We start from the raw sequence: 22,614 nt of genomic DNA, 5'->3' as shown, positions 1-22,614 counted from the left end.
CATTTTATTTTTCTATGTTTTATTGCTACCCTTTATGAAACCATATTTAACTATGCTTCTAAAAATATGCAGTAAGTAAATTTTTCTTGTCTATTTGGAGAGTGGCAGGCGTCTCCCTGTTGCTATGTTGAGTTCTACAATTCAAGCAACTGTCACTGGCTTTCTTTATTGAAAATAATCAATGGCTTTGACAGTTGGAAAGGAGAGGATATAGTTGCATATTTTGATGCATCTTGACAGCATGTGTCGGAATGGCTGTCCCTGTCAGTTTCTGCTCTGTGATTTTTTTTTCCTAAGCAGGACCCAAGGGCGAGTTCTTAGGGTCTTTAACACTGAAACTCCTCAAACATAAAGGGCAACAGATACCTAGAACTTGTATGTTTCCATCCACAGGTAAATTTGATATTTTAACTCTTCATTTTTAACATGGTATAGTTTCAAAAGAGTTATAAAATTTGGAAAGATTCATTTGGACTTAGGTGCAGGCTTCCTTGGCAGCAAGAAAATGCTTCGATTGACAACTCTGTACCAGCCACACTTTATTCTTGGCTCTTTTTTTATGATTCCAAGTAATTTAAAAACTTTATTAATAGATATTATGAAATACTAAAATTCTCTGGACATAATAGAGAGTTAAAGGACAAGGGGCATTTCATTATAATTTATTACATATACCCAGAATTTCCATCACTGTGGATGCCTTAATCAGTACAAACATTCTTTATGAGAACCTGCTATTATATGAAAGATTTTTCTTTATGTGGAGAAAGATGGCAGCCACCTTGGCAACTTGTCCACACTTAAGCTGCCCTCCATCCTCAAAGCAGGAAATAATCTGTTGTGCTAAATAATCTGAAATACCATTTTGCTAATAGGTAATTAAAATGTGCAGCTAATGGGCCTCCTGAGACTTAAGCTAAAACTGCATGCTGTTGTTTAAGTGACTCCGGCTCAGTCAGTTGCCAATCCAGGGGAAAGACCCTGAATCTGGATCCACAGGCAGGGAGAACTTCAAGGAAGATGACTACCCTCCAAATTGAGTTAGGTTGGATCCTAGGTGAGACAGAGGGACCCTCAGACCCTAGCAGGAAATCCTGCTTCTTTGAGTTGTGACGGTGGATGCAAGTCAATACAAGATACAAGACAAACAAAGAAAGCGGAGCAGCTTCCCGAGACCAGTGTCAGTGCTTCCATCCTTGCAAGGGGTTTGTTGTCCAGCTGGGTTGATGTAGCACCTCAGCTTCCTTGCTTAACACCTGATAAGTTGCCTGACATCTCAAATAGTTTCTTAAAATATTCTTAAACCTTTGGCATCGCTTCCTGCCCCGGGCCTCATGAATAAAACATTTATCCAGTCAGCAGCTTTGGCAGAGAGGAAAAGCCAAGTTCCATCCATCAGCATCAAGAGCTGAATTACCCAGTGATTGCAGATCCTTTAATAACTCTGCTTCTCTAAGACGATGCTGGTAAACAGTCAACTACTGCCAGCACCTGGTTTTTTGTTAAGCATTCCTTTTTCAGCCTGGTAACATACCACCACAATGTGAAAACGATGAGTGGCCGTGGTGATCCCAAATGTTTTGTGTTTTTCCATTTGCAAATCTGTGTTAGTTTCCTAGGGCCACTGTAACATAGTACTACAAATTGAGTGGCTTAAACGACACAAATGTGTTGTCTCACAGACCTGCAGGCCGTAAGTCTGAGATCAAGGTATCGGTGGGGTTGGTTCCTTCTGAGGGCTGTGAGGGAGAATCTATTCCATGTCTCATGCCCAGCTTCTGATGGTTTGCTGGCAATCTTTGGCATTCCTTGGCTTGTAGAAGCATCACCCCAATCTCTGCCTTCATCTTCACAGGGCGTTCTCCCTGAGTCCAAATTTTACCTTCTTACAAGTGCATCATCATAATGGATTAGGGACACACTCTATTCTAGTATGACCTCAGATTAACTAATTACATCTACAGTGACCTGATTTCCAAATATTCTGAGGTACTGGGGGTTAGGACTTCAACATATAAATTTTGGGAGGACACAATTCAACCTATAACACAATCTCTTCTACCTTTTCCAAAGTGCATTTCTTCTTTCTGTTGGTTACATGAAGATAACCAAACCTACTCATAAAAGACTAATAGGCATTTGCTTTCCTTAAATAGGCCAAATAAAGTCTGGGCTTCACATGCAATCTGATTCACTTACTATAAGAATCAATTTAATATTATGCTGTTGTGTGAGGCTAATGTGTAAACCAATTTTGGTAGAAAGTATAAAGTCAATGTTATTGGCATTTTATGAGTAGGTTATTCTAAATCACTCTAAGTTGAGAATAAAGGAAAAGAAAGTCAAAAAGTTTATCAGTAACATTTCAAAACTCCTTATTTGAATATGCAGAAAACATCATTTCTTCTCAAATTTCTATAGAAGAATTACTTAAAACTAACAAGTTGCCAGGATTGGGGTTGGAGTGGTGAAAGGGGAAGCACTAATTTTTTAAATGACAAGTCACAAGACCTATAAAATTATAACACTCCCAGATGGTTTTGCCAGCTGCTAAACCAAGATAGTATCATGTTTTCAGATTTCCTTATCAGCCAGGTCCCTTCTAACTACTCAGGTACCCACAAAAAGAAAATATGTTCTCAATGTATACAGAGAATCCATCTTGATCCTAAAGTTGATTCATGGTGAAGACAATTTCACTCAACAAATTTTAATTTTATATTACCTCTGAAAAAAAGTTTCCTAGTCTATCCAGAACAAAAACACACTTCTGGTAGCCTTTTCCGTGGTGTTAATCTCATCATATATGTGGATTTTTTTCCCGTAGCCACAAAGTAAATAATGTGGTGAATATATCACTACAAACTTGAGATGCATTATCATGAGCTTCTAGGAATAAACACAAAGAATACAATTCAGTCCAGTAAAAAAAATCAAATTGAAAGGATAAAATTCTTAGCATCATATACACAAAATAACTGACCACAGAGTTCTCTTATTTTAGGGTCGTGTTGCCTCAGTTTATATGTAGCCAGGAGCCACTTCATTATTCACATCCTTCAGTTCTCAGGCAGTGAGCAGCCCTGACACACACACACAGCCACAGGCTTTCCTTATAAAGAATAAACAAATCCAAACAAATTGTTTTAACTAGGATTCCCTTCCATCATTTTCTCCTCATTCCAACAAAGCTACTAGGAAAACAAAACCGTTCCACTATGTAATTCCTTTCTACACCTGTCTGCCCTAGATTCTATTAATGAAACATTTTAAGGATTTGCATGATTGTTAATTCTGCCCTGATGACCCATCAACCGACATCAGCTTGCAAACGTCACTAAAGCCTCTTCAGAGTAACTGACCCCCATCTCACCCACGGTGCTCTCAGAGTAAGTATTAAAATATTTTTTGTGGTTGGTTTCATTATTTTTTTTTAAGAATAAAAGAATCATCTCCTCAAATAACATTTGTTTTTAGTCTTATAAAACACCCTTTCAAGTACATTTGATTAACTCTGTCCTGTTGAAATCATATTTGATATAGACAATGGTGTATAGCTAAATATAGACAACGTATTCTGCTATTAGAGACGTATAATACGGAAGGAAGTATAATTCATCTAGGACTTGCAAAGATCCTCTTTGTCTTTCTATTTGTGTGCTTTGTAGTTAGATTCAAGTTATATACCTGGGAAGCCAAAAAGAACAATGACTAAGAATAATTTTTGCAAAATCCTCAGGGATCATTTTCTTGCTCAGTGGGAGTTTCATTTCCAGGTAACTTTTCTGATAAGTGGGAAATTTTCTCAGAAGACCTTCCAGTTTGCCCTGTCTTCAATACTGTGACATTTTTACGTACCTGTTTTAATGCATCATCAATTTCATCACCACACGATTTCCTCAGGAAGCAACAGTTGCAGCCCCAGTTCTCAGAGTGTCCTACTGGAAATGAAGATTTAATTGCTTAAACACTATCATCCAAGGATCGCTCTTTTTGTGGGTCTACAAGAGACAGATGCAGTAGGGATCTTGCTAAGTCTTGTTACTAGTCCAACTGCGTACTGCTTCTTCTCCAAGAGCTAGACCAGGGTTTCTGGAGATCACAGACAGTTCTAAATACAGGCCATTAGCTATGTCAATGACAATTGTGGCTGTTGCACTTGCCAGAGGGAGAGGAGCTTTCCAGAGTGAGCTCTTGCTAATTCTCAGAGAACAGTGCATGAGGAAGAGCTAAGCCCTCCCAGGGTAAAGGCCCCAATGCGCTGAACTTGGAAAATGAATTCAGCCAAGCTGGGTGCTCAAAACTCTGCTCAGAGAACAGGAAACACCTCATAAACAGACACTCAACTTCCTAGAGAGGCTTCAATAAGGTCTGAATTGGGAAGAACTTTTGCAAATAAAGATAATAATAAAACATTAGCACAGAGAAGCCTCCACAGCTCATTGTTAACCACAATCAGATAGAGCTTGTCAGGTCCCTGAAAACACAAGTCTCTTTAATAAAAGCTAAATGTGCTCTTTTCAACTTCTCCCAGCTTCATTCTGAGGCCAGGGGGAATAGGCCTACTGTCATAGTTGAGAAAATATTATAATATGAATTGGAAAAGAGGCCAGATGCAAAGAAAGGAGAGCATCCCGGCAAAGGTGCCCACATAGTAACTGGGGTGAAGGAATGTCACTCTCTCAGTCACCATCACTCTGCCATATACTTCAACGTTCTGTATATGAGGAAGGGCTACAGAAAAGCCCGGTTCTTTCCCACCTCAGTAGCTTTGCTTTTGCTGTTCCCGACGCCAAAACACTATTTTTCCCGCCTTCACAGGCCTGGCTCCTTGTCACGCATCAGATTTCAACTCAAATGTCAGCTCCTTAAAAGGGCCTTTCCTTACCATCCTATCAAAGTGACTTATTTCTATTATTGCCTATCTCAGAAACACTGTTCTTATATTTCATTGATATTATTGCATCATTTGCTTGTCCTGTTTACAACCAGCTTATACACTGGGCCCCGAATGCCCCTGAGGGCATTGACGACATCTTGATTTCACTGGGACAATGTCTAGCAGATACTAGATGCCCAAGAAAGGTTGGCTGAATGGATGTGCTCTAGAGCAGCACTGTCCAATAGAACTATCTGGAATGATGGAAATGCTCTGCCCTATATGGTAACCACTAGCCAGCTGTATGAGGCTATTGAGCACTTGAAAAGTGGCTAGTATGAATGAGGAACTAAATTTTAAATTAAATTCAATTTTAATTAGTTTAAGTTTAAATTTAAATAACCACATATAGCTCTTGGCTGCCACATTGGAGACTGCAGTTTTAGGACAACCTCCTCAGTCCTGAGGCAGGCACACAACTTTTTACAAAGAGCTAATCTGACTCAAAGAGGAGGAGCTACCCTGAGCCTGAGTTTGGTACTTTTGTGAGCTACTCAACCATGCCTATGCAGCCTGGAAATTACTATTATTAATCTTTAATACTTTTCCTGGGTATAGAATATATGTTATAAAACCAGATAATTTGGACCAAATTCCCCAAAAAATAAGTTAATATTTTCCTCATTCATTTTGTTGGTGATTTCTGTATACACACAAAACTCAAACATCTTTTAAAAGAATAAAACGGGCAATAACTTAAGCTAATTACCTGGTATCTGTTTAAGCAAAACAATGAAATGAACCAGAACAGGTGTCTTATTGATTCAATGGATTGCGGACTTTGAGGGCAGAGGCTGTGTCTGCTGGTTCTAAGGTGTGTTTATCTCCAAGGGTCTGATGCAGGCATGGAGAAGGCACTCAGTAAATAATTTTTCTGAAGGCATAAATAAATACTACGGAGTCATTCTATTCAGTTACGCGGGTTTATTTATTTTATGCATTTTTTTTTTCCCATTCATTGTACTTATTTTCTCAGCTGAAGAACTCAAAGGGGGTGGATGGAAAGGCAGGTTGTAGAATCCAAGGACTTTTTTTCCATGTACTTGAGTTTCTCAGATAGAGTGGCCCAAGCAATGGGTCAGTATCAAGAGACAAGGCGAGCCACAGGCCCAGGCCAGGTTCATGTCCAAGCACCAAAGTGGGTGGGAGTGAGGGCGCTGAAGACCCCACTGGCCAACGCTGCTTTCACCCAGCTCCCAGCAAGAACAGCCCACTGGCTGGCCCCAAGGCTTGTTCTCAGACAATACCATAGGAATGCCGAGGAAGGAAAAAATAGAACAGGATGTAGCTGAAGATGAGAAACCAAGCGTGTTCTACGTAAACCTGATCTGAATTCAGTCACAATGAGGTTTGCAGTTCTCTCCTCGAAAAACACAGATCCCACCACGTCCTCTCACTTTGATAGTAAAGCATTACACTCCTTTTCTCTTTCCTTTAGGCTCCTATCTTGCAAGTGGATCCAGATATGGTTTCTTCTACTAATTTGAAAGTGGCAGCTCCAGCACATAATTTCCAAAGAATTAACCATCACCCTTTTCTTTTCCTTATCTCTCTGTCTCCCCCTCCTCCTGCTTCTTCCCTCCGCCCCACCCCCCGCCCTCTGATATAGTGAATCACAGTCAGAATTTCCTCTTTTTGATCTAGTTAGAAAAATAGTCTCATTGCCACACGATTGACAGCAGCTGCAGCTGGACTGCCCCAGGCCAGAAATCCTTTGTCTGAAACAAACAAACAAAAATTCTGCCTCTCTTCATTTCCCCACTGAAGCCTGTCGCCTGCCTCTCAACTGGAAATCTAACCCACAGGCATTTACATCACGGGGTTTGTTTTTATAAGTTACAGCAAAAGGCTAAAATGAGCATGGTTCTCTGACTACGGGGCAGATTTCCCAGCGCCTAATTTGTTAGGGATGACATTTCTGTTAATGCCCTTGTATTAAAACTGCATGCCCGTATTTTAATTTCGCCATAATATCACATCATGGCAGTTAATAAGAGAAAGCCCTCAAGAACCATTACCAAAAAGACATTATGGAACTTTATGTGACTAAGTTGTACATTGACTTTTGGTCAGTGTTTCAAAATAGTTTCATTAAGTCTATGTCAACAAAAAAATAAAACAAGAAAGAAGAAAAAGGAACATATGGACTCTCAGAGTAGGAACTCTTGAAAAAGACAGAGTAACAATATTTTTGTTCTCCGTTTTGCAATCTATCATTCATTCCATTATGCACTGTGTGGAGCGTCATTTTTCTTTAAATGAGTTTGACATGAAATCTCTTGTTCCACTGGGTCAGATATTATTATATACTAACCAACTCAGAAACCTGCTGTGCCTGAGAAGCATGTTTGGGAAAATAGACATTAACACTGAGGCTCTCTTTCTGTTAAATGACAAACTTCCATAAAGCACAAAGTTCAGGTTTAATCCAATCTCTTCAGTAACCATGATGGGGTGTCAGGGCATTTGTGACCCCACAGCCAGGAAAATAGTAATTTTGAATGTGACAAGACAGTAGTGAAGATCGTATTCATAAATTCTTTGCCTGTTTTTATGATTAATCATCAACAGAAGAAAAAGATAAAACACGCCAGCTTTCAGTCATACGTTAGGCACTCATTTATAGAAAACGGTATGCATAAAAACACACGTCTCCATACTCTGATTTTAGAGAAGATAATGGGTGCATCATAAGAAAATGCAGCAATCAACAGTTTCCCTTTTACACGATAAGGGCCTTCTCCAAGACCATGGACATCACCTTTATCCTAGGCTTAGCCGGAATTTTACAACAGGTATTTACAAATCCTTCAGAAACTTTTTGGTAAAAAGGAGAGAGCAATTCTTTGCATAGCAGAAGGTAGTTCTCTCTCTTCACAAATTCTCTGACCTAGCAAAAATTACTGTCAACTATCTGCCCAGTTGAGGGACACTGATTCTCCCGTTGCCGTGGCAACACATTAGTTGTCAGGTCTCTGTGTCTCTCAGACTCAGTGCCTAATCTGTTCCTCCTGGCTTTTGGATTTTGACTCTTTCTAAGCCTTAATTAGTTTATCTGATGGGACCTGCACATTTTATTCTTATACTAAGTAGCTATTAAAAACACAGTCTTCCAGAGAACAGATCACAGAGGTAAAAATTGGTGTGCTGTCAGGCCAACCAGAGACGACAAAGAGCGAGAGTAAAGTGGGAGGCACACGCTCCACTCACTACTCCTCAGATATCGGGGAAAATCAAAACAATTTTTGCCATCTGTCACAGAACACAGTGTGAAAATTATGGAGCTGTTCGTTTCGACGTTTGAGGAACATTCTGCCACTGTGATTAGATCATAATAATATTACCTAGTCACTAAAGATTTGGATCAATGCTCTTTAATATTTTTCTTCCAGAGAATCTGTCTTAACTTATTTTTCAGTGGGAATGTCTGCTAAGCAATTCACTTAGAGATAAATATTTCACACAGGTAAAGCATTTAGGATAGGAATCACAGTACAGCTGATGACTTAGGTAAGTTCAGAGAATTATTAACAAAAAAAAAACAAGGAAAATTTTTTGTAAGGGATTACTGCCCAGAACAAAGCAATACTCGAGAGCAGCAGGTTTCAAAGTGTGGTCCACAGAACCCTTGGATGGCGGGGAAGGAGTGAGGTCCAAAGAGCATTTTACGGAAGCCAATAGGTCAAAACTATTGTCATGATGAACCTAAGACATTATTGCCTTTTTGACTCTTTTAACCTTTACACTGATGGTTCAAAAGAAATCCTGGTAAAACTGCAAGTGTCTTAGCGCAAATCAAGGCAATCTCTCTCTCCTCTCTTGCTCTCACACACACACTTGTGCGCAGAAGGAGGCAGTGGTTATGTTTTTAAATGTCCGTGTGAAGGGAATCTTTAAAAAATTAATTCTATTAAATCTTGGCCCTTGAGTACACGTCTTTTTAATATTCTGTATAACAAAATGGGGAAGTTGCATAAAACACTTTTGTTGTAACTGAAACAGGATGATTGTCTCAAGGAAAAGCTGTTGCATGATTGAGTGGAGAGCTGAACTGACCATGTTTTTAATGGAACACAATTTTTACTTAAAAGAACAATGAACAAATAATGGTATTGACACTTGGATATTTGTTGCCAATGATAAAATGTGAGCTTTTAAGCAAAATGTAGATTTTTGGAAAAATTGTATCTGTGAGCTTAAAAGCTTCCCAATACATAAAGATTTTTCTGATAAGATGGATGGTGATATTAATGAATATAATTTTTTTATAGTATACATTGAAATGAGTCAACATTTGGAAGCTTTGCACCAATATTTTCCAAATAATCAATGCCTGAGGTTACAAAATCTTTCATGGATAGAAGAGCCATTCAAAGTTAAAGAAAGGCCAATGGATTTAATGTAACAGAATATAAAACATTAATTCATGGAGTTTCAGAATTCATACTGCAACTAGCTTTGGAAAAACTACCACCTATCGAGTTTAGGTGTATTATCAAAGAAGAATACCCACAATTATCTAAAAGAGGACATTAAAATACTCATCTCTTTTACAGCTACACATCTGTGTGAGACTAGATTTTCTTCATACACCTCAAACAAAACAAACATAGCACAGCGAATTGAATGCAGAGGCAGATAAGAGACTCTGCCTGTCTTCTATTAAGCCATACGTTAAAAAGGTTTGCAAAATTGTAAAACAATGCCACTCTTCTCACTAATTTCTTTTTGTTTTGGAAAATGTAACTATTGGTCATAAAAACATTTTAGTTGCTATGCAATGGATTTATTATTGTTATTTTAAAAATAACTACATACATAAATGTAAAATGTCTGATTTCTAATTTATAATATGGTGAATATGTAAACAAAGCCCTTTGGAGTCCTCAATTGTTTATAAGTGTAAGGGATCTGAGACCACAAAGTTTGAGGACCGTTATTCCATACAGGGCCAAAGAGGGAACTGTCCAGGTACTGAGACCACAACTCAAGTACCGAGGGCACTGTAGGGTAGGTTCTTAGAAATCCATTTCACCATGTAGGAGAACTTCATGACCAGGCTCTAAGCCCTAATCCTCAAAGTATAGACAACGAAATTCCAGAGCAAAGAAAAGACAGCCCAAATTTAGCCCCAGAACATAGTTCTATTTTCTTGGGTAAGACATATTCCTCTTTTTTCATCTTACAAGATTTTTGTCATCTAGGTCTTTCCATCCTACACTAAATAAGCAATATTCCATTCCACATTAACATGAACAAGATGCTTTGGGATTACCCGAGTCTGTAATACCAAATATTATTTATCAAAACAAAAAGCTAGACAAGAGGTGACATGTTTCACCTTTTAACAAACACCATTTCCAATATCTATACTAAAAGATAGCAGTAACACTCTGTTGCTATTGTGTCTTATGTTACTTAAATAAAAATCACAAATCCTAACATCAGTAATGCATGACTAATGGTAGACTAGGAAATATAACACCGTGTTTCTGACAGAGATTGGCATCTTAGACCAATGTAACCATACCAGACCATCATATTAAGACCCAGATCACATAAATATCAAAGAAATTTTGAGAGGCGATACATCTCGCAACACTTATAATTTAATGATTCAAACCTTCAAAAGCATAAAAAATTATCCCATAAGCAGAACATTTATCATCCTTGCAATGAGTGAAACCAAGTAAGTCAAAATAAGAACTCTGTTTCCCATGTATGTTTTTCAGAATAGATAAAATAGTAACCACTCTTTAGCACGGACTACTTTGTAGCCTATATCATCCAATCTTGGGAGGACTGGGTTCTTGGTTTCCTCATCAGTAAATGTAAAGAAATGTCATTTATTTACCTGAGTCCAAGACCATCCAAGCAGCTTGATGACTGGATCTGCCACTTAATCTTTCTGTCACAGAACTAGGAAATATAATAATACAATTATCAAAATCATCCTGAAACCCGTCTATACTTCCCCATGTGCTTAGCTTCTGCACTTCTGAAATTAATGGCAGTTTCATGAAAGGGAGACACGAGGGATCAGGCCACATGCCATCCTCAAGAAATTGCCCTCTGGAGCTCTTGTTTCCAGATAGGAAACCAGCTTTTCTTTGCCTTTTTTTTTTTTTTTCTTTTTTGCACTGGTTCATTTTCTCTTTCACAAGCTACAAAAACAGTGATGCTGACTTTATGATGACAGTACCAAGGTACTTTTTTTTTTTTTTTTTTTAAGAATACAGATCAGGGCCGGCCCCATGGCTTAGTGGTTAAGTGCGTGCACTCAGCTACTGGTGGCCCAGGTTAGGATCCCGGGCGCGCACCAACGCACCGCTTCTCTGGCCATGCTGAGGCCACGTCCCACATACAGCAACTAGAAGGATGTGCAACTATGACATACAACTATCTACTGGGGATTTAGGGGGAAAAAAAAAGGGGGGAAGATTGGCAATAGATGTTAGCTCAGAGCCGGTCTTCCTCAGGGGGGATTAGCATGGATGTTAGCTCAGGGCTGATCTTCCTCACAAAAATAAATAAATAAATAAAAGAACACAGACCAATTTTATTGTACAAAATTAAGGCTTTCATGTTTCTAAGTCTGCTAAAGCTAAAAATAACAGCAGCAAAAACAAAAATCTCTAAAAAACCTTATCTTAAATTCCTCACAAAAGTCTTAAATTTTTAGTTTCATTATCCACTCACCCCCAAAATAAGCAAAGTGACCCGACCAAATGTCATAAGAATAAACACTATAAATAGCACCAAGTCTTTAAAAGGAGTATATCCAAACATTATTTCTTGGCTGGATGATCTTCATGGTGTGGGGCAGTATGACCCTAAATTCCTTGGAAAATCTAGCCAGCCCACTTGGCATCTCCAGCCAACCCACCATTTTCAAATTCAACAAAAGAAATATCATGTCTCCCAGGTATGAAACATATTTCCTTGAAACTAGAGAACTGAGCAGCTGATAGCATCACGCCATGAGTCTCTTCTGGTAACTTATTATGGAACAAAATATGGTTTGGAGGGTAATGGTGAGGATCTGGTGTTGAATTTCGTTGGGTGTTAGCTGAGTCTGGGGCTCCAAAAGTCTGAGACCAGGCTTTTGTTTGTAGCAACAACAATCTGTTCCACTGTTTTGGCCTCTTTCTTTTGTTTGTCAGCAAAAGTACTACACATTTTAGATATTATATCAGAATCATTTGCATTGATTTATCACAAGGTAGAAATGCTTTTAACTGTCTTAAGATATTTGTTAATGAGACCAGTTCTTTAAATAAAACAGAGGTCTTCACCCTCATCATAATGGCCAAAATAAGGAAACAGGGCCCCCAGGGCTCTCTTACAATTTTGTGATTAATGTTGTAGGCATCAATTTTATGACTTAGTCTGATATCCCTGTTTTGGGTTAAATATAAACAAAACAAGACAAACTAGCTCTTAAAGAGTTAACGACAGCCAAGGCTACCCTTAATAGTTCCCTTATTACTATAAATTAATTAAGTGGCCAACAGTTTTGTTCTGTTTAATAATTAAACCAATCTGACCACAATATATTGTCGATTACTAGCCCCTCTTCACTAGAGAATTAAATTTTTCCAAAGCTTTGGTGCTAAGCAATTATGAAAAATTTTAAAAACACAACTTTTCTTATTCAGCAACTAGACAATGGGCTTCTCAAAGACTTCAGTAAGAACAAAAACTCAAAACAAATTATGATTAATTTATATTTTTAATATTTCCCCTTAATTTCATTCCTCTTCATGTTGCCTTCAGTCTTGTAAAATTATTATTCACAGAAAATAAAATTCCTCCTGGACTTTTTGCTTTTCTGCTTTCTCACTTCAGGATTTAAAATATGCAAGGAACTTTATTATAAGGGAAGAAAATACAATTACGCCTCTCAACTTATAGGAGGGACAGTTGTGATGTGCTTGCCACAGGGAGATTTCATCACACCCAGAATTTGCATCGAATGTCTTATTAATAAAGCTAGAAGAATCTCTGTTTTAGGAAGAGATATCAACCTTGAGAAGAAGGTGGAACATTGTTCTATTGCACCCTGGTTGCAGTAGTAGGTTACAAAGATTAACAGTCAACCATTCTTCACCTGGGGGCTACTAATCATTGTACCTACAATGTTTTTTTTATTATTGTGACAAAATACACACAACATAAAATTTACCATTTTAACCATTATGAAGGAACAATTCAGTGGCGTTAAGTACATTCACAATGTTGTGCAACCATCACCACTATCTAGTTCCAGAAGTTTCTCATCATCCCAAAAAGAAATATTGTACACATTGTACCTACAATATTTTAACCCATGGATTGGATGCTTGGTTTGGGATCAGAATTTCTCTAACTCTTCCATACCCATCTCCAGTAGATGATCATAGTTGACAGCTTGAGCTCTGAAATCTGATTGTCTATATTTATTTATTTATTTATTTATTTATTTTTATTTTTTTTTATTGGTTTATAACATTGTAAAAATTTCAGGTGTACATCATTGTACTTCTATTTCTGCATGGACTACATCATGTTCGCCACCAAAATACTAATTACAACCCATCACCACACACATGTACCAAATTATCCCTTTCACCCTCCTCCCTCCCCCCTTCCCCTCTGGTAACCACCAATCCAATCTCTGTCCCTATGTGTTTGTTTATTGTTGTTATTATCTACTACCTAATGAAGGAAATCATACGGTATTTGACCTTCTCCCTCTGACTTATTTCACTTTGCATTATACCCTCAATGTCCATCCATGTTGTCACAAATGGCTGGATTTCATCGTTTCTTATGGCTGAGTAGTATTCCATTGTGTATATATACCACAACTTTTTTATCCATTCGTCCCTTGATGGGCACTTAGGTTGCTTCCAAGTCTTGGCTATTGTGGATAATGCTGCAATGAACACAGGGGTGCATGTACCTTTGCAAATTGGTGTTTTCAAGTTCTTTGGATAAATACCCAACAGTGGAATAGCTGGATCATATGGTAGTTCTATCCTTGATTTTTTGAGGAATCTCCATACTGTTTTCCATAGTGGCTGCACCAGTTTGCACTCCCACCAGCAGTGTATGAGAGTTCCCTTTTCTCCACATCCTCTCCAACACATATTGTTTCCTGTCTTGTTAATTATAGCCATTCTGACGGGCGTGAGGTGATATCTCATTGTAGTTTTAATTTGCATTTCCCTGATAGTTAGTGATTTTGAACATCTTTTCATGTGTCTGTTGGCCATCTGTATATCTTCTTTGGAGAAATGTCTGTTCAGGTCTTTTGCCCATTTTTTAATTGGGTTGGTAGGTTTTTTGTTGTTGAGATGCATGAGTTCTTTATATATTTTGGAGATTAAGCCCTTATCAGATGTATGGTTTGCAAATATCTTCTCCCAATTGTTAGGTTGTCTTTTCGTTTTGTTGATGGTTTCCTTTGCTGTGCAGAAGCTTTTTAGTTTGATGTAGTCCCATTTGTTTATTTTTTCTATTGTTTCTCTTGCCCGGTCAGATGTGGTGTTTGAAAAGATGTTGCTAAGACCGATGTGGAAGAGTGTACTGCCTATGTTTTCTTCTAGAAGTTTCATAGTTTCAGGTCTTACATTCAAGTCTTTAATCCATTTGGAGTTAATTTTTGTGCATGGTGTAAGGTAAGGGTCTACTTTCATTTTTTTGCATGTGGCTATCCAGTTTTCCCAACACCATTTGTTGAAGAGACTTTCTTTTCCCCATTGTATGTTCTTGGCTCCTTTGTCAAAGATTAGCTGTCCATAGATGTGTGGGTTTATTTCTGGGCTTTCGATTCTATTCCATTGATCTGTGTGTCTGTTTTTGTGCCAGTACCATGCTGTTTTGGTTACTATAGCTTTGTAGTATATTTTGAAATCAGGGAGTGTGATACCTCCAGCTTTGTTCTTTTTTCTCAGGATTCCTTTAGCTATTCGGGGTCTTTTGTTGTTCCATATAAATTTTAAGATTCTTTGTTCTATTTCTGTGAAAAATGTTGTTGGAACTTTGATAGGGATTGCATTGAATCTATAGATGGCTTTAGGAAGTATGGACATCTTAACTATGTTAATTCTTCCAATCCAAGAGCACGGAATATCTTTCCATTTCTTTGTATCTTCTTCAATTTCTTTCAGAAATGTTTTATAGTTTTCGGTGTACAGATCTTTCACCTCTTTGGTTAAGTTTATTCCTAGGTATTTTATTCTTTTTGTTGCAATTTTAAATGGGATGGTATTCTTAATTTCTCTTTCTGCTACTTCGTTGTTAGTGTACAGAAATGCAACTGAGTTTTGTATGTTGATTTTGTATCCTGCAACTTTACCATATTCGTTTATTACTTCTAAAAGTTTTCTGGTGGATTCTTTAGGGTTTTCTATATATAAAATCATGTCATCTGCAAATAGTGACAGTTTCACTTCTTCCTTTCCAATTTGGATCCCTTTTATTTCTTTCTCTTGCCTGATTGCTCTGGCTAGGACTTCCAATACTATGTTAAATAGGAGTGGTGACAGTGGGCATCCTTGTCTGGTTCCTGTTCTTAGAGGGATAGCTTTCAGTTTTTCACCATTGAGGATGATATTAGCTGTGGGTTTCTCATATATGGTCTTTATTATGTTGAGGTACTTTCCTTCTATACCCATTTTATTCAGAGTTTTTATCATAAATGGATGCTGTATCTTGTCAAATGCTTTCTCTGCATCTATTGAGATGATCATGTGATTTTTGTTCTTCATTTTATTAATGTGGTGTATTACATTGATTGATTTGCGAATGTTAAACCATCCCTGCATCCCTGGAATAAATCCCACTTGATCATGGTGTATAATCTTTTTAATGTATTGTTGTATGCGATTTGCTAGTATTTTGTTGAGGATTTTCGCATCGATGTTCATCAGTGATATTGGCCTGTAATTTTCTTTTTTTTTGTGTTGTCCTTGTCTGGTTTTGGTATCAGGGTAATGTCAGCTGCGTAGAATGAGTTAGGGAGCTTCCCCCCCTCCTCAATTTTTTGGAAGAGTTTGAGAAGGATAGGTATTAAGTCTTCTTTGAACGTTTGGTAGAATTCACCAGGGAAGCCGTCTGGTCCTGGACTTTTATTTTTGGGGAGGTTTTTCGTTACTGTTTCGATCTCCTTACTGGTGATTGGTTTATTCAAATTCTCTACTTCTTCTTGATCCAGTTTTGGAAGGTTGTATGATTCTAAGAATTTATCCATTTCTTCCAGATTGTCGAATTGGTTGGCATATAGCTTTTCATAGTATTCTCTTATAATCTTTCGTATTTCTGAGGTGTCTGTTGTAACCTCTCCTATTTCATTTCTGATTTTACTTATTTGTGCCTTCTCTCTTTTTTTCTTGGTGAGTCTAGCTAAAGGTTTGTCTATTTTGTTGATCTTTTCAAAGAACCAGCTCTTGGTTTTATTAATTTTTTCTATTGTTTTTTTAGTCTCTATTTCATTTATTTCTGCTCTGATTTTTATTATTTCCCTTCTTCTACTGATTTGGGGCTTTGTTTGTTCTTCTTTTTCCAGTTCCTTTAGGTGCATTGTTAGATTGTTTATTTGAGATTTTTCTTGTTTGTTGAGATAGGCCTGTATCGCTATAAACTTCCCTCTTAGAAACGCTTTTGCTGTATCCCATAAATTCTGGCATGTCGTATTTTCATTTTCATTTGTCTCCAGGTATTTTTTGATTTCTTCTTTGATTTCTTCGTTAACCCAGTTGTTGTTCAGTAGCATTTTGTTTAATCTCCATGTATTTGTGGCTTTTCTGATTTTCTTCCTATAGTTGATTTCTAGTTTCATACCGTTGTGGTCAGAAAAGATGGTTGGTATCATTTCAATCTTCTTAAATTTATGGAGACTTGTTTTGTGGCCTAATATGTGATCAATCCTGGAGAATGTCCCATGTGCATTTGAAAAGAACGTGTATTCTTCGGTTTTTGGATGGAATGCTCTGTATATATCTACTAGGTCCATCTGTTCTAGTGTGTCGTTTAAGGCCAATGTTTCCTTATTGATCTTCTGTTTGGATGATCTATCCGTTGGTGTAAGTGGAGTGTTAAAGTCCCCTACTATTATTGTGTTACTGTCTATTTCTGTTTTTATGTCTGTTAATAATTGCTTTATATATTTAGGTGCACCTACATTGGGTGCGTAGATATTTACAAGTGTTATATCCTCTTGTTGGATTGTTCCCTTGATCATTATGTAATGCCCTTCTTTGTCTCTTTTACAGTTTTTGTTTTAAAGTCTATTTTGTCTGATATGAGTACTGCTACCCCAGCTTTCTTTTCATTGCCATTTGCGTGGAGTATCTTTTTCCATCCCTTCACTTTCAGTTTGTGAGTGTCTTTAGGTCTGAAGTGTGTCTCTTGTATGCAGCATATATATGGGTCTTGTTTTTTTATCCAGTCAGCCACCCTATGCCTTTTAATTGCAGCATTTAGTACATTGACGTTTAAAGTAGCTACTGATAAGTATGTACTTACTGCCATTTTTTAACTTTTTTTTTTTCTCAGTGTTTTAGTAGTCCTTCTCTGTTCCTTACTTCTTCTATACAGAATTGATGGTCACTTTAGTTTGACCTCTGTCTGAAAGCTCTACTCTTTAACTCCCCTCCTCCCTCCTTTTATGTTTTTGATATCATATCTAACCTCTTTTTTGTACATTTGTATCCATTACGTTCTAATCATGGAAATAAATAATTTTTCCTATTTACGATCTTCTCTTTTCCCCTTAAATCAGTCCCTTTAACATTTCTTGTAGCACTGGTTTCTTGGTGACAAACTCCTTTAATTTTTGCTTATCTGGGAAAATTTTGATCTCTCCTTCCATTTTGAATGATAACCTTGCTGGGTAGAGTATTCTTGGCTGTAAGTTTTTTCCTTTTAGCACTTTAAATATATCGTGCCATTCTCTTCTAGCCTGTAAGGTTTCTGCTGAGAAGTCAGCTGATAGCCTTATGGGGTTTCCTTTATACGTAACTTGACATTCTCTTGCGGCTTTTAGGATTCTCTCTTTATCTTTAATTCTGGACATTTTGATTATGATGTGTCTTGGTGTGGGCCTCTTTGGGTTTATCTTGTTTGGGGCTCTCTGTGCTTCCTGTACCTGGATGTCTGTTTCCTTCCTTAGGTTTGGGAAGTTTTTATCTATTATTTCTTGAAATAGATTCTCTGCCCCCTTGTCTCGCTCTTCTCCTTCTGGGACACCTATAACACGGATGTTAGCGCGCTTGATGTTGTCCCAGAGGTCACTTAGACTGTCCTCACTCTTTCTAATTCTTTTCTCTTTTACCTGTTCAGCTTGGGTAATTTCTTCTAGTCTTTCTTCTAGCTCACAGATCCGTTCTTCTGTATCCTCTACTCTGCTTTTGAGTCCCTCTAATGAATTTTTCATTTTCAGTATTGTATTTGTCATTTCTGATTGGTTCTTTTTTATATCTTCCATTTCTTTGTTGACATTCTCACTGAGTTCATCTATTCTTCTCCCCAGATCAGTGAGCATCCTTAACACTCTTAGTTTGAACTCTCTGTCTGGTAGGTTGCTCATTTCTGTTTCACTTAGTTCCTTTTCTGGGGTTTTGTCCTGTTCCCTTACTTGGAATGTATTCTTTTGCCTCCTCATTTTGCCTCTTTCCCTGTGCTTGTTTCTACGTATTAGGTAGGTCAGCTACGTCTCCTGCTCTTGGATAGGTGACCTTATGTAAGTGATGCCTTAGGAGGCTTCCAGTGTGCTTCCCTCAGTTCTCAATGTTCCAGGGGTGACCCCTATGTGGGCTACGTGTGTCCTTCTATTGTGGCCTGTTAGCTCTCCCTATAGGCGCCCAGGGAGGCTGAGTTATGCTCCTGGCCAGCTGTTGTTATGCTCAGCTGCTTGTAGTTGTTGTGGGCCCTTCCGTCTCTTTATCAGGTGTGGGGAGCCCCAGCATGGTTGGCTGTAAGTTCTAATACCACATTTGTGTTGCAGTATTTCTTTTAACTGAGTAGGCCCCCAGTGTGGCAGGTTGTTAGGCTCAGGGCCTTACAATTGCTGTAAGCCTCTAGCCTATTAGGTCTCTTGTCAGCTCTCTGAGGATTGCAGCTGGGTGGGGCTGGCCTCAGGCACAGGAGCACCCAATTGTTTCAGGCTTTGGAAGGTGGGGCAAACCTCCTATGTGGGTCTTTGAGAAGCACAAGTCTTCTGCAGCTGACAAGCCCTGCCGCCCACAGGTCCACACCACTGCCAACACAGTCCTGCCCCGTGTGAATGCCCCGACCTCCCCAAGCAGACCCAGTCTCTCCACGGTGGGAGCCCCACACACTCTGCCACCGCCCCTCACTCTCCACCCGCTCCTTGTGCACGCCCTGCCCCGCTCAAGTCGGCTCAGTTGCCAGGCTGCAGAGAATCCAGTCACCAATCTATGCAGGCCCACAAGTTGCCTGAGGGCTTGTTGTTGGGTGGGGCCAGTCTCTAGGGTGGGCTGCCTGCCCTGCTGAGCTGGATTAAATCAGTGCTCTAGCGGGTGGGGCAGACCCTGGGCTAGCAGGCCTCAGAGAGAACTCCAATGGCGTCCGTGTCAGCACGCCCACACCAGGCCACAACAATGGCCGCCGCCAATGTCCCAGTCCCTGGAGAGGTCTCACCCCTCACCGAGATGCACTCAGGGCCTATTAGGTGAGTCTCTTGTCACCAAAGCACTGTGCACCTTTCTTTCTGGTGATTTTAGGATGCTTTCTGGAACGGGTGAGTTTGTGCGCGGGCCCTTTAAGAGCCAGTTTTAGTTTCTTTGTGAACCGGGTTTTCTGGGGGTCTCCCCAGTGTTTTAGTAGCAGGCAAAGTCAGATATTATGCCGCTGGTCTCGATTTTGCTGGGTCCACAAAATGCCCACAGCGGGGGCGCTCCCCGGCTCAGGACCCGGCGCCTCCAGGGAGGGCTGCGTACCTGTGAGCTGCTCCCGGCGGCCGTGAAGCTGGCGGCTTGTGAAGGCGGCGTTTTTCCTCTCCGGAAGGGAGTCTCTGCCTCTTCTACCCCAGTTAGGATTGTCCGTTGTTGCAGGAGTTCCTCTCATCCAGTTTTCAGTTCTGTCTCAGGGGTAATTTTTCCATGAGTAGTTGTAAATTGGCTGTGTCCGCGGGAGGAGATGAGTTCAGAGTCTGCCTACGCCGCCATCTTGACTCTGCCCTGATTGCCTATATTTAAATTCTGTTCCTGGTGCCATCTTGGACAAACACTCATTCTCTGAGCTTCATTGTCCTTGCCTACCAAATGGGGGCAATCATAAAACCTCTTATAGGGTTCTGAGAAATAAACTAAACCATACACAACCCACTCAGCTCAGGGTCAATATATACATTTATTAATTTATAGTTTTCATCATACTTTCCATGTATCAGGCACCATTTTAAATGCTGTGTATATCTGAGCTCCTTTAAAATTCTTAACAATCCCAAGGTGTAGTCACTATAACCAACTTCATTTTACAGATGAGGAAACTCAAGCACAGAGAGGTTAATTAACTTGCCCAAGGTCATACAGTTCATAAGTGGAGGAGCCAAGGTTTGAACCACAAGAGGCCATGTTTTTAATGACTATGCCGTGCTGCCTCTGCATTATTACTTCCAGTTATCATACTCATTCCAAAATATATATGGTTAGTCCATCCCTACCATTCTTTTTCTACCTCCTGAAGCAATTTAGTGTTGTCCGAGACCATCCACATTCCTGCTTTCCTTATACATCATCTTAAAGTGTTCTTGTGTACTTGTCCTTTTTTTCATTAAATGTGTGATTTTACACAGCAGTCAGACTAGACATGCAATTCTGTTTGCTATTTTGCCCTATGATGTTATAGCATAATCATGCAAAAAAGTTTTATTTCCTCAAATGTATTTGATCTTAATACTTGTATTACTGGTCAGTCTTTTGTACTTTCCATCTGTTTATACACTACACCCCCTACACCCTGAGGCAGGCTCTGTGTGGCTGGTTAGCTCACATCACACGGAGAATTTGCAGTGAACTCTGGGTATGATGTCAGTGTGGTTAGAAACTCAGAAGGAAGGTTGAAGCTCTGCCAGGTATACCAAAGTCGTGGTTCTTTAGGTCATCCTGCGGCCATAGGGCACAGTGCAAGAAATACCTCCCTACCCAGTCACAAGGAGGAGGAGAAGAGAGATGATGGGAAAACTAGCACATCAGCTTCACAAGTCCAAATTATACAGAGAGAGTGTGGGGGAACCAACACCTGCTAAGCCCATGTGCATGCCAGTGCGTGGATGAGATGCCAGTCTAACAAATACCACTTCCAGTTACCATAAGCTATTAACAGAGATCTGCATATTTAATCAAAGCAAGCCTACTGGAAATCCAGGGCAAGATGCTTCATTACATGATAAAAAAAAAACAAGTACAGGTGCTAATAAAATAAATTTCCCTTGAGGCACAATTGTTTTTCTTCGTACCTTCAGAAGAATGAAAGAGCTTCATATTACTTGGAGGTATGTCATATCGAATTTCTTTTCTTTTTTCTCTTCTTTAATTACAAAAGTAATATATGCTTATTGTAAGGAGTTTAAACAATATAGCAGTACATAGAGTAAAATAAAGTTGCCCTCTTAGCATCACCATCCTCAAACTCTAGTCCCCAGAGACAACCACTGCCAACACTTTAGAATAAAACCTTCAGATTCCTTTCCTAGTTTTTTGCACATACGCCAGTATTTTTGCACATATGCAAGTGTATATGGATATGCAAATACATGAGTATACATACTCAAATACACAAAAACCTAACTTTTATTAATCATAGGAAAAAAGCATAAAAAAACAAGATTAGATTGCAGAAGTTGAAGATATATTGGGTCTCCTATTAAGAGTTGCTGACACTCAGAAAAATAACATTGAATTGAAAAGAATTGCAGAGAAAAGGTTAAAATGAACAGATCTTATAGCTGAGAACACAAAACATCATTCCATAAATGATGTCATGGATGTCAAACTGCAAAATGCCACGAATTCAATTTGATTGGTTATATAACCACTCCTCCTCATCAGAATTAGGTCAATAGTACCACCAGCTTTGATGATTTATGTTAGCTGATGCTTAGGAATAGAAAAAATTTACAGCATATATTCATCACTATTCACATTCTTGCTTATTTGATTTGACATTCTTCCCAACAGCCTTACTCAGGCATTGTCCCCTTGCTCAAAATATCCTTCCCCCACCCCAAATCTTCCCTCCATTTACCTAAAGCTTACTTGTGCTTCAAGCAATAGATTATTTCCTAGCAGCCCTGGAAAGACTTTCTTCATCACTCTAACCCAAGGAGATTGCTTTGCCTTCTGAACCCTGCATAGTGGGGTTTGCCACTTTGTGATCAACCAACCATTTTATGTATTAGTTTGACTTTGTCCCTAACTAGATTGTATGCTTCTGAGTAAGGGTACCTCAGGTACTTCCAGGTTGCCTGGCTTGATACAACTAGTATGTTTTAAAAAAATGATGAGAAATTTATTTCAGTTGCTGTGGACTGTAGTCAGATATTGACCAGTGTTCATGATTTAAATCTCAAATAAGAAATCAAAGATGATTTCCCCAAAGCTTATAAGTTCTGGATTCTAGGATAAAGAAAGCACACTAACCATGATTTCTTAGCTCAGGGTCCCTCA

Source organism: Diceros bicornis, chromosome 2 (genome assembly GCF_020826845.1).
Source record: "Diceros bicornis minor isolate mBicDic1 chromosome 2, mDicBic1.mat.cur, whole genome shotgun sequence".
In the NCBI taxonomy this organism is placed as follows: Eukaryota; Metazoa; Chordata; class Mammalia; order Perissodactyla; family Rhinocerotidae; genus Diceros; species Diceros bicornis.
Note: the sequence above shows the minus strand (reverse complement) of the source record.